Source organism: Empidonax traillii, unplaced genomic scaffold, assembly GCF_003031625.1.
Source record: "Empidonax traillii isolate 1590-97213 ecotype Southwest subspecies unplaced genomic scaffold, ASM303162v1 scaffold88:size1181550, whole genome shotgun sequence".
In the NCBI taxonomy this organism is placed as follows: Eukaryota; Metazoa; Chordata; class Aves; order Passeriformes; family Tyrannidae; genus Empidonax; species Empidonax traillii.
In genome coordinates, this window is record NW_020955281.1 from 997,047 (window position 1) to 1,007,413 (window position 10,367).

Sequence of the window (10,367 nt, forward strand, 5' to 3'; positions counted from 1 at the left end):
CCCCATATTTCCCTAGAGTACTTGTTATCATTGTAGTTGACAAGAAGATGGCTATTAGCTTTTGTAACTTCCCTATTCCTAGTGAAGAGATTCCTAGTTAAGTTACTTCAGAATTCGTAGGCATATAATATCTGTTTCTCCCAGTGTGTGAATAGATGATAATAAGCCAAGTGAAACAGGACAAGTATTATTCATCTTCTTTGTCCTCTTCTGGTATTCTCATCTAAGTCAGTTCCTCTGTTTCTTCTCTTTTGATGTGTTAACTTCTTTTCTTTTGTTCCTCCATAATGGCAGTGATATAAACAAATTTTTTTAAATTAATTGTTACTGAATCATCTAGTTTCCATTCAGACTCCCTAAGAAATTCTGGCTTCTGTTTTTCTCACAACAATTTTATTCAGTAGTATTTAATTCACCTAGAAATTTTCTCTGAAAATCTTTTCCTTGCATGTCCCATATCAGGGACATTTTTGTTTGTTTGTTTGTTTGCTTGTTTTGTTTAGTCTTGGGCTCCTTTTACAATTTTCTGAGATTCAGAGGACAGAAAATTGACCCGACAGAGCATTTTAAAATATCAGAAATAGGATAGCAATCAATCCATCATAAACACTTTTCAGAGACTCTAAATTTCTTCTTTGATACATTCTGTGTAATCACTGTTGAAATGTAGGTTTACTCTAGTTTAAGATTTGATGTTATTAAAGTGACATAAGGGAAAAGCATTAGCAAAGTAAATGTTTGACACATAAAGAAAGAGATGATAATAGAAATTCTTGAAGGAAAACCAGCTATTTCTAAAGAGAAGAAGACCTGGGTATGTTATGATTAATTTCATGCTTTGCCACTTTTCAATTCTTTTAAAGTTAGTGATAATAAGGAAAATTGCTTCTTAGTCTGAGCAGCTGCTTAAATGAAACCAATAAAACCTAAATAGTCCAACTTTTATGTGTTAGTTAAATGTTCTTTTATCTCTTAGAGCTAAAGTGGATAATGAAACTTTTTACTTAAGGGACTTATCAGTGAAAGTGGAAGTTTTGATAATTTTACGTTACATGTCTGGAGTGTCAAAATGACATATTAAAATGTTGCTGCCATGGTTAAGAGGAAGTCTTATGGGTTATGAATTAATACTGTCTAAGAGAACAAAAATGGAAGTAATAGATATTAATTTTTCTCTTCTTTTCAATTAGAGATAAAAGCGACTTTCTTTTTTGTTCGTAAGTGTCTCAAAACACATTCTAAGTGATCTAAGAAGAAAGATAGATAAGGACTTTGTAGTCTGTTTAGATGAGCAAAAATAGTTGTGTTAGATAATAAAGATTGTGATGGAGGCCTCAGGTTAGACACTGATAATTGCAGAGAGATTCTTTTTTAAAGAATATAAGTTTCAAAAGATGTTTTAAGCAAATATGTATAAAAATGACTGACAGGAACAGAATAACTTTTGATGTCATTCGGCTGAAAGGAGGTGATGGATCTTGAAGTTAGAAGATAACTAGAAAAGAGCACCCAGCACCATGTAGTGTTTTGAATTAAGAAAAATTGAAAGTCTGTTTGCAAGGTAGAACATGGACTTTAGACTGTTCCTGTAGCTTTCTAAGCATACATAAAAATGTCTTTTTCCTAAAGGGCTCTGAACTTAATGGACCAAGTAAAAATGTGCAGGTAAGAGAAAAAATGAAAAGTAACTTTTATTATCTTACACAGACACTGTGGTGACAGAATAAAAAAAAAAAAAGAAAATGTGGTCCTCAGGCTTTGTTCAGTTAGATAATTACTGAAATGCACTGCCTTGAAATTTGAGTCCTAAGACTTTGCTACCTAGCCTTAAAATAGATCAACTTTGTTTGTTATTCTAGGATGACACTGGATATTGAACAATAGATATTTAAATGTGTTAAATGTTAAGTTCTAAATTAATTCTATTTCTTGGTAGATTGCAGTGTCTTCCTCACCCTCATAAACATATATTATAGTGGTGGTTTTGACTACTCCAACTTAGGCACTGGAAAATCTGAAGTGATTAGTTTAACTTAAAAGAAAAGCAAAGATTGGGAAAACTTATCTTCCATTTTGATGGCATCAAGTGTAGAAATATTAGAAACATATTTCTTAAGAATTTTGGTGTCTGAGGGGAAGTCAACCTACCAACCAAAGAATGTGAAGGAATACATGTTCAATGTTGACTTTAATTATAAAAAATATACATATTAAAAGAAATATAATATTATGAGTAATATTGATATGCCAAATTGAAAAGAAACTTAATTTCAGAATTGAAAATATTTGTTATTTGTCATGAATTGCTGAAAGCACCAATGATAGCCTGCTGCTTTGGAGTGATTTTAAATTCATTTTACCTAAGTTATTTCTTAGGGAGCCTAATATCACTGTGGTGCAGATTTCAGTGTTTGGCACATACTGAATTAGATGCAGCAACTTAAACTATTTTAAAAAATAGTGTTATAATGAACACTGCAATTAATATAGTACTTCATATTTATGTTGCTAGCAAATACAATATTAATCTGAGCTCTACGTATTATTCCATTCTCTAAAGTAAACCACATAACTTTATTTTGACTGCTAGAACAGTACTGCAAAAGGTGCCTGCAGGGATGGGTGAACTAGTGATTGTAGCAGGCGGATAGCTTTTTTTTTGTGCTACACACGCAAGAGATAACTGAAGATTCAATCTTCTCTTTCCCATCTCATTATGAGGAGGGGAAGAGGTGATGTGTATGTTTGTGGCCCTTGGATTCTCTTTCTCTGCTTCAGAAACACTTGAGAGTAGATATCTGCCTACAGCCATAAAAGCTATTAAAGAATTACAAAAGCTCAGATCAGCAGAAGCATTTTGCAGTTCAGCCAGGGTGTGCAGCTTGAGAATTGCAAATATCTTGGGTCTGCCGGTGAGAAGTAGTGCCTTTGGGAAGACATTCTAAAAATTGTGCAGGGGGTGTAGTCTGACACGCAGGTCAGGAAATAGAGGCTTACAATATGAATTCTAAGGTACATTTTAGTATTTTTCAGAAGTGACCTAAGCATTTAGATACCTGAACTGTAAGTGCCAAAACCACTTTTCAGAGGACACAAACTCCTAACCCACTTAGAACGTCTCTGCATCAGCATTTTAGTTCAAATCAGGAGTGCACTTTGAAGTAAATCTCCCAGTCACCAACATTCCCCAAAACCTCCATCTCTTGCTATCCTCCACACTGCAGAGCACAAACTTACCTGCTCAGGACTCCAAGAACCTATACACTGTGCTAGTTAGTAATGCAAGGTTTACCTTCGCCTGGGCTGGTTGTAGCTTACTGCAACAGTCTTAGACCTCAACCAATTGATGCCTGCCCTGCTGTAGCTGAGGCCCCGGGAGTGTAATATGTGGTGATGTTGTTCAACTCCTCAACTGTCACAGAGTAATAGCCAGTCAGTCTTTTCATTAGGCTCTCAGCAATTTTCCAGCTTAAGATGGGACACAGTGAGAAAAAGCAGTGCTAAAAACCCCTATAAAAGTAGCTCCAAGTGGCCCCAAGTCTGGAGAATATGGAATCTTGGTCCTAGCTATGAAGTCATGATACAACGCATTCACTATAGACCTTCCCTACCACTTTTGAAGCAAATTGCATCCATCAAGCCTCAGGTGACTGACAAACACTTATTTTGCAGAAGGTGTTCTGTGGTTGAAGAATTTTGTCATCAGGTAAGGAGTTAAGTGAAGAGGGGAACAGCCTTTGTAGTATTCAGGTGAGTGAGCAAGAGAGAGACTGATTGAATATAAATCAGCAGTGCCCTGGCAGCCAGGAGGGCCAGCCATGTCCTGGGGGGCATCAGGCACAGCATCGCCAGCCGGTGAAGAGAGGGGATTGTCCCCCTCTGCTCTGCACTGGTGTGGCCTCTCCTGGAATACTGTGGGCAGTTTTGGACACTGCAATATAAGAGAGATATTAAGCTGTTAGAGAGTGTCCAAAGCAGGGCAAGAAGATGGTGAAGGGCCTTGACAGTCTAAAACATACACATGCAAAGCTGCAACAGGGACACATTGTGCATTTACAAATAGAAAAACAATTGTCAGATTCACAGAATTTCTGCCAAAACTTGGTAGATTTTTTGCTTATTCCTGGCACTGTTGAATGTGTTCTAGTTCTTTTTTTTCTTTTTTCCTGTGTATCTGAGGCCCAAAGCCAATACATACCACCACATATGGGGAATGCTTGGTACAACCAGATGTTAAGAGATGAATTCTTCTAGAGCTGGCATCTGGGTCTGGGTCTGCTCCCTTGGCACATTCATCTCTCTGTCTCCTTGATTGGTTCTGCTGCTGGCTGCTGTGACATCTGTTCAGCTGTCTGCAGGCTTGGTAAAATGCTGCTGTATTTCTTTCTTTCTGGATGTCAGATTTCTTTGATACTCTCAGGAGAATGTATAATTTAAATTTTATTCCATTGTGTTAGTTAATAGGGCAAAGTATGGATTTGCTAAATGATCTCATACAGAGTGAAAGAACTCAATCACCATGTCTCTATTTATTCAGTGTGAAAATGTAGAAACTTGTTCTTGCATTTATATTCTCTTACATAATTTACATGTAGGTTTGTTTTCTTTCTTTTTTTTTTTTTTTTTTTAATAATGAGTAACGATAGTACATCTGTTTTAAAGAAAAGGGTTTCTTAGACTGTGTTTATAAAATTCATCCCTTTATAACAGGACCCTTCTGATCATCCATTCATTATTTAAACTATTTCTCTATAAACAAAATGGAATGACACAATATTTTAGTATTTGCTGGCATACTTTATAATTGAACAGTTTAAATAGCTAAAAAATAGAGGGGAAAAGATCCATGGTGGGAGAAGGTTGTGACGATGCATTCAATAATTTCAAGTAGTTTGCTGCTAAGCCTGGTTGTGATTAACACCATGTGATCCATTCCTGCAATCATCAACAGGCTTAGAATGTGTGAGGTTTTTATAGTCTTGAAGTGCATGAGGAAGTTAATATATGTTGCTGTATATGAAGTAATAGTAAAGATTGTTTTTCAACCAAAAATTAACTGCATCCTGATCTCTTTTGACTATTTCTTTCAAATGCCATACGTTTGTATAGTTCTCAGAGTGAAAATCCCTTCCTTTTTTAAATGGGATTGCTTGTTCTGCATCTCACTGCATGTCAGAGCCCAAGACTAGTGTTACAGAGCTTCTTGCCTTTGGAATCTGTGATCAGTTGAAAGATGTAGTGACACACTGGAGCCTCTTCAAAGACCCTGAGATAGCTCAGCTGCTTATAACGTGGTGTTAATAACACTGAGGTCATGATTTTGATCCCTGCATGGGCCATGCACTTAAGAGTTGGACATGATGATCCTTGTTGGTCCCTTCTAGCTCAGACCATTCTGAGAAACAAATGAAAGCAATCTTTAGGGACAGTTATTGTTGAAAGATCATAGGAGCTCCTTTTGGTGAAATATTACTTAACTACACACAAGAGCAAAGCAATCAGAAAGAGAAAGGTTAAAACAACAATTCTTAGTAGAGATCAGTAATCCCTTTAAGAATTAGGTAGGTTTAATTTATGTTGAGTGTTTGAACTCTTCTGAGAATAGTTAGTGTTTTCTTCTCATTGCTTTCTCAGTTACTGAAATTAAATGCTTTGTTTAACTTTGTTTAATAAAGAAGTTACTTTTGTATTTGTGTAGGATTGTGGGGTTTTTTTGTTTTACTAAAAGGTATGTGTCCCTTCAAAATCAGTTTTGAATGTATTTTCTCTGTACTTAATTTTTTACACTATATTTTACAACAGACAGAAGAGTGGTTAACCTTAAAGGAGAATCATTTACCCAGCAAGAATGCTCTATACACTTTCCTTTCAGATTTCTGCCTAAAGTGGTAGAGTAGAAATAATGGTCATGTTTAACTGAATCCCAGAAACCTCGGTCATGTCATGAAAAAAATAAAGAACCCTGAACTACTGATTTTAAGAATGAGTTGGGAACTGGATGGGAGAACAAATATCCCATTTTAGGAAGAGAAAAATTGATATAAAAGTGGAAGCATAACTCTGATGAGAATAGTAAAGAAATACTCAGAGGTTCAGATTGCAGGCCATCTGCTATGGACGCTTAGGCCTCTACATGCCGGTTTCGTTCCTCATTCAACCTACAGAGAATGCGGCAACTAAGCTATTTATTCTTATTCTACTTACTCTATCATTACTTTATATTACATTAACTGCACGCTATCCACCCTGCACACTTAATCAGGTATGGGTCCTCTAAACCCCTGCATCATTAACTACTTACCAAAAAGTCATTATTATCTGATTGCTGTTCAGCAGACTTTGTAAAATGAATTGGTTGTCTCAGGCAAATGTCCACAACTCAAAGAGTTAGTGCTGCATTTGGTATTACTTTATTACTGAAAGAGTAAGCAAATAGAGTGGTACATCACCTACTGAATTATATAGTGACTTGAAAAGGTATCCCTGCAACTAAGCTTTATATAGTGAAGTGGGACAATATGATTTGTTTGCAGAAATTTCTGGAATTTTCTGTGTTCAGAACTACCATTTTTTTTACCACAGACTACAGACGCATGGACATTACAGAAGAATTAAATTAGATAAATACACATGTAAAATGTATATTTTAGTCTTAGAGGTTTAGGGGTGAAGAATGCTGACAAACTAAACAAGTCCCGCAACATTATTAGTGGAACCCCACTGCACTTTGTGGACTGGTTAGAAATAAGAAACATTGAGAAGAAAACAGTAAACATAATCTGGTATGCTCTGAACATCTTTCCACGTCCAACTCTTAGTTGCAATATTTGAATGAGTTACCACCTGAATAATTCACAGATCCAGTTTCTTGTTGTAATTTAGTTTTCTATGAAGAAAATAAATGTGTATAATGTGTAAGTGAACTTGTATGCATTACTGGGAGTAAAAATATATTTGCTAGAGAGCTACACAATTTTTTATGTGGGATAGAAAGAAAAAATTTTGTTCCTACAAAAATATAGACCATGATCCTAAGGTAAGAATTATGAAGTTTATGTAAAGTGTATATTTCAGGAAATCCTTTGCACATCTTGGTGAGCTCTAGTTCAGACAAATATTTTGAGAATTAGTAAGGCTATTAGTATTGAAAATATCATTACTCATTAAAAACTGGGTAAAAAATAAATGCCAGCAGTTATATATTTTGGAAAAAAATAAAAATACTAATGGAATTAGAAACCTAAACTACAGTTTAGTCTCTATATTTTATTCTTATTTTTGCAATCCATAGAAATTCAACATGAAACAGAAAAAAGAAATCAAATAAGAGTACACAAAAAGTATTCAAAAATAGGGTCAAAATTCCCAAGAACAGCTGGTATTTAACAGGCGATGATGCTACTTAAATTTTATGTGGCCATTCATACAACAGATTAATCAGAAACAATGCTACCCCATTATCCCATTACATATTGATGTCATGCCAACACATAATCATAGTCTAATATGATGTGATGCTGAGAGTAAAGTATTAGTCAGCTTTTAAGGAGTAATACATTCTGAAGCCGCTTCTGTGCTTACTGATTTCATCTCCCTGTACAATTGCCAATGTTAGAGGTACTAGGAAAGCTGTGAAGGAATCACACTGGAGTAAGCTCATCCTTTTATTTGTTTATTGCATGATTCTTGAATCTGTTACTAAAACAGGAAATAAGATATCTCTAGGAAGAACAGTGTGACAGGCTTATCTGCTTGGCAGTTAAGTGTGCCTGAGAGGGTGCTCTAAACCAAAGTCTTAAATTAACAAAAATATATTTTTTCATGTAAGAAATATTGTCAAAGGTTGTTTTTCTCGCTGGGTATTTGGTAAATGTTCTTTAAAAATTATAGAACTCCAGCACATTATCCTTTATTCCCCATTGTTCTCTTATAGACAGGAACACTGGCATCCATAAGGCTCAGGATGAAAATAGGACTGAAATATCATAATTTGTACTTTTGAGTGAACGCACCTTTTGCTCTTTCTGTTATATTTCTGTGCAATGCCAACCTATACTTTTCACTGCATCATTGCAATTAATTGCAGCTACAATTTCTAATTCACATTATTTTGAAGCAGGTGCAGGACAGCACCTCTTGTACATCTGCAAGTTGTGATAGAGATGTGAATTCTTTACTTATGTAAAGACGAGTATCTCAGTATGTGAAGGAAGTGATAAAATTTAATTTTTGCACTACTTTATACTTGTTTGCTGAGTGCAGAGATCTCACAACACAGAAAAGGAATAAAATAAATAGAACTACAAAGCAGACATTAAATGCAACATCAGGGAATGAAATTGTTTCTACTTCAAAAGAAGTACCTATGATGAATGTGGCAATTACTGTGAACAGACAAGGCAACAAATGAAGGACTTGGAGAATGGTGCAGATAGACACTCATGACAGATGTTATAAGGATGCCAAGGGACAGATTGCCAGACAAGTAAGTCAGAGAAGACACTGACAAATATACTGCAAAGGACAACTTTTCAAAGAAGGTCAGAAAAGAAGAAAAATGAGCTTATATAATGTAAATCTATAACAAGTCTATGCTTAGCATCTAAACAATTACAGAGCAGTATACAAAATTATAGAGGAAAGCTACCATGTCAAATAAAAGAAACCTGTATTCTTAAGGTGTTTCTTTGTCCCAAATAATTGCTCCCTCTGATAAACTCTACACTACAAAATAGCTTCACCTTTACAAAAGTGCTAGGGGAATCAATACCTTAGACATGCTTAACAGGATATGGGAAGAGGTACATATCTCAGAATAGGGTTCAACAGGTCCAGTGTGAAGCAATCTAAAATGAACAGCAAAGACATTTTGAAGGTATGGTTTGGCAAAAAGAACAGAATAGGAAGAGGTGTTTATGCATTTCGTCTAAATAAGAAAAGTGCAAGGATCTGTGCTAAGGTTTTAGAGTTAAACTTTCTTGGAGCAACTAATGCAAGTTATATCTCTTCATTCCTCTGTCTCCCTCTCCCCTTCTACATATATGCTTGTAAGCTATTATGCCATACATATGCATATACAGAAACATATAGAGTCCCCTGTAAACAAAGAAATCTGTGCCAGTCACCTGGGTAAAATGGAGTTCTGTGTTCAGAATTTCAGTTTGATTTGGTTCAAAGGAGGAATTTGAACTAGGTCATCACATCCCAAGGCGAAGTTCTAAGCAGGGAAATATTGGATCATATGGGGGAACATTAAAGAAAAAGGTCTCCTTCCTAAGTATTTTGAAGGACAAAAAAGTAATGTTCAATGTGAGAATAAGAGGTTGTCATGCTATGTTGCTCTGTATCATCATAGCCTGGATTGTTCCAGTTTGTCTTTTGGTCAATAAATATTAGAGAAAAAATAAAGTAATCATATTGGAAATTCTTATTTACATCCTCTAATTATGCACTTCTAAGGGGTGATTTCAGTAAAGGTGAAAAGAAAAACATTTAATAAGCCTCAAGTATTTTTTTCAAAAGTATATGCACTAATTTAATGTGAATGTTCTGCGTTTTTTGATTGGACTACTTGTCCATGAAAGTGACAAATGATTTGCTTTTTTTTTTTTTTTTTTTTTTAACTTCCTATGGGTTATTCAACAGTGGCCAAAAGAAGAGACTTGTTGAACATGTAGATGGTTGCTCAGATTTGATTAGGCTGTAATGAAATGAACATACTCAGACCACTCCAGTCTAGTTGTTTGTCTGTAATATGAACAAAACTAGACTTCAATGAAAGGTGATAGAAGAGGAGATATTTCTCACCATCCTTATGCATTTTTTGCATATGAATATGTAAATACATTAATTTCCTACATGAGAACTCTGGTTAACAAAATCCCTTCACCACATGAAAATAATTTCATAAGTATTTGTGATGTATTTGGACACTATAGAATTAAAGACTGAAATGTAGAGCATCAGGATTAAGATCACAAAGAAATTTGTAATACTGACACTTATTAACTTGTCATTGCTTCACTTTGCAATATTCATATTTTGCCATTTCAGTTTTCAGTTCAGTTCTCTTTTTGTATGAATCATGCATTCCCGTCTTTGAATATCTACATTTGCATTCATGTTTTGTAATTCTACAGCATGAAAAGAATCCCAAGAAATCACTGAGAAGTAAACAGAATACAAAAAAAGAAGAGAATAAGATAGGTAAATCTAGAATCTCTTCCTTTTCTTTCTTCAGAGTTTATTTGCAAAGTGCAGTTGCTTGAGCTGGTGAATTAAGAACAGCTCTACTACCAACTCAGACTTTCTTTTTCCTTCCTTACTTCCTCCCTCCCTTCCTCCTTCCTTCCTGCCTTTTATCTCCC

General features: G+C 35.2%; 1 long non-coding RNA gene across 1 annotated transcript in view; it reads left to right on the forward strand.

The window, feature by feature from the left end:
• The first annotated feature begins 3,624 nt into the window (after positions 1-3,624).
• The window catches only part of LOC114056333, an 8,842-nt gene continuing 2,099 nt past the window's right edge, over positions 3,625-10,367 (forward strand). Inside the window, exons 1-3 of the long non-coding RNA XR_003570981.1 lie at positions 3,625-3,750; positions 8,263-8,485; positions 10,140-10,206. This is a non-coding gene — a long non-coding RNA (uncharacterized LOC114056333). The remainder of the gene's footprint in view (positions 3,751-8,262; positions 8,486-10,139; positions 10,207-10,367) is intronic.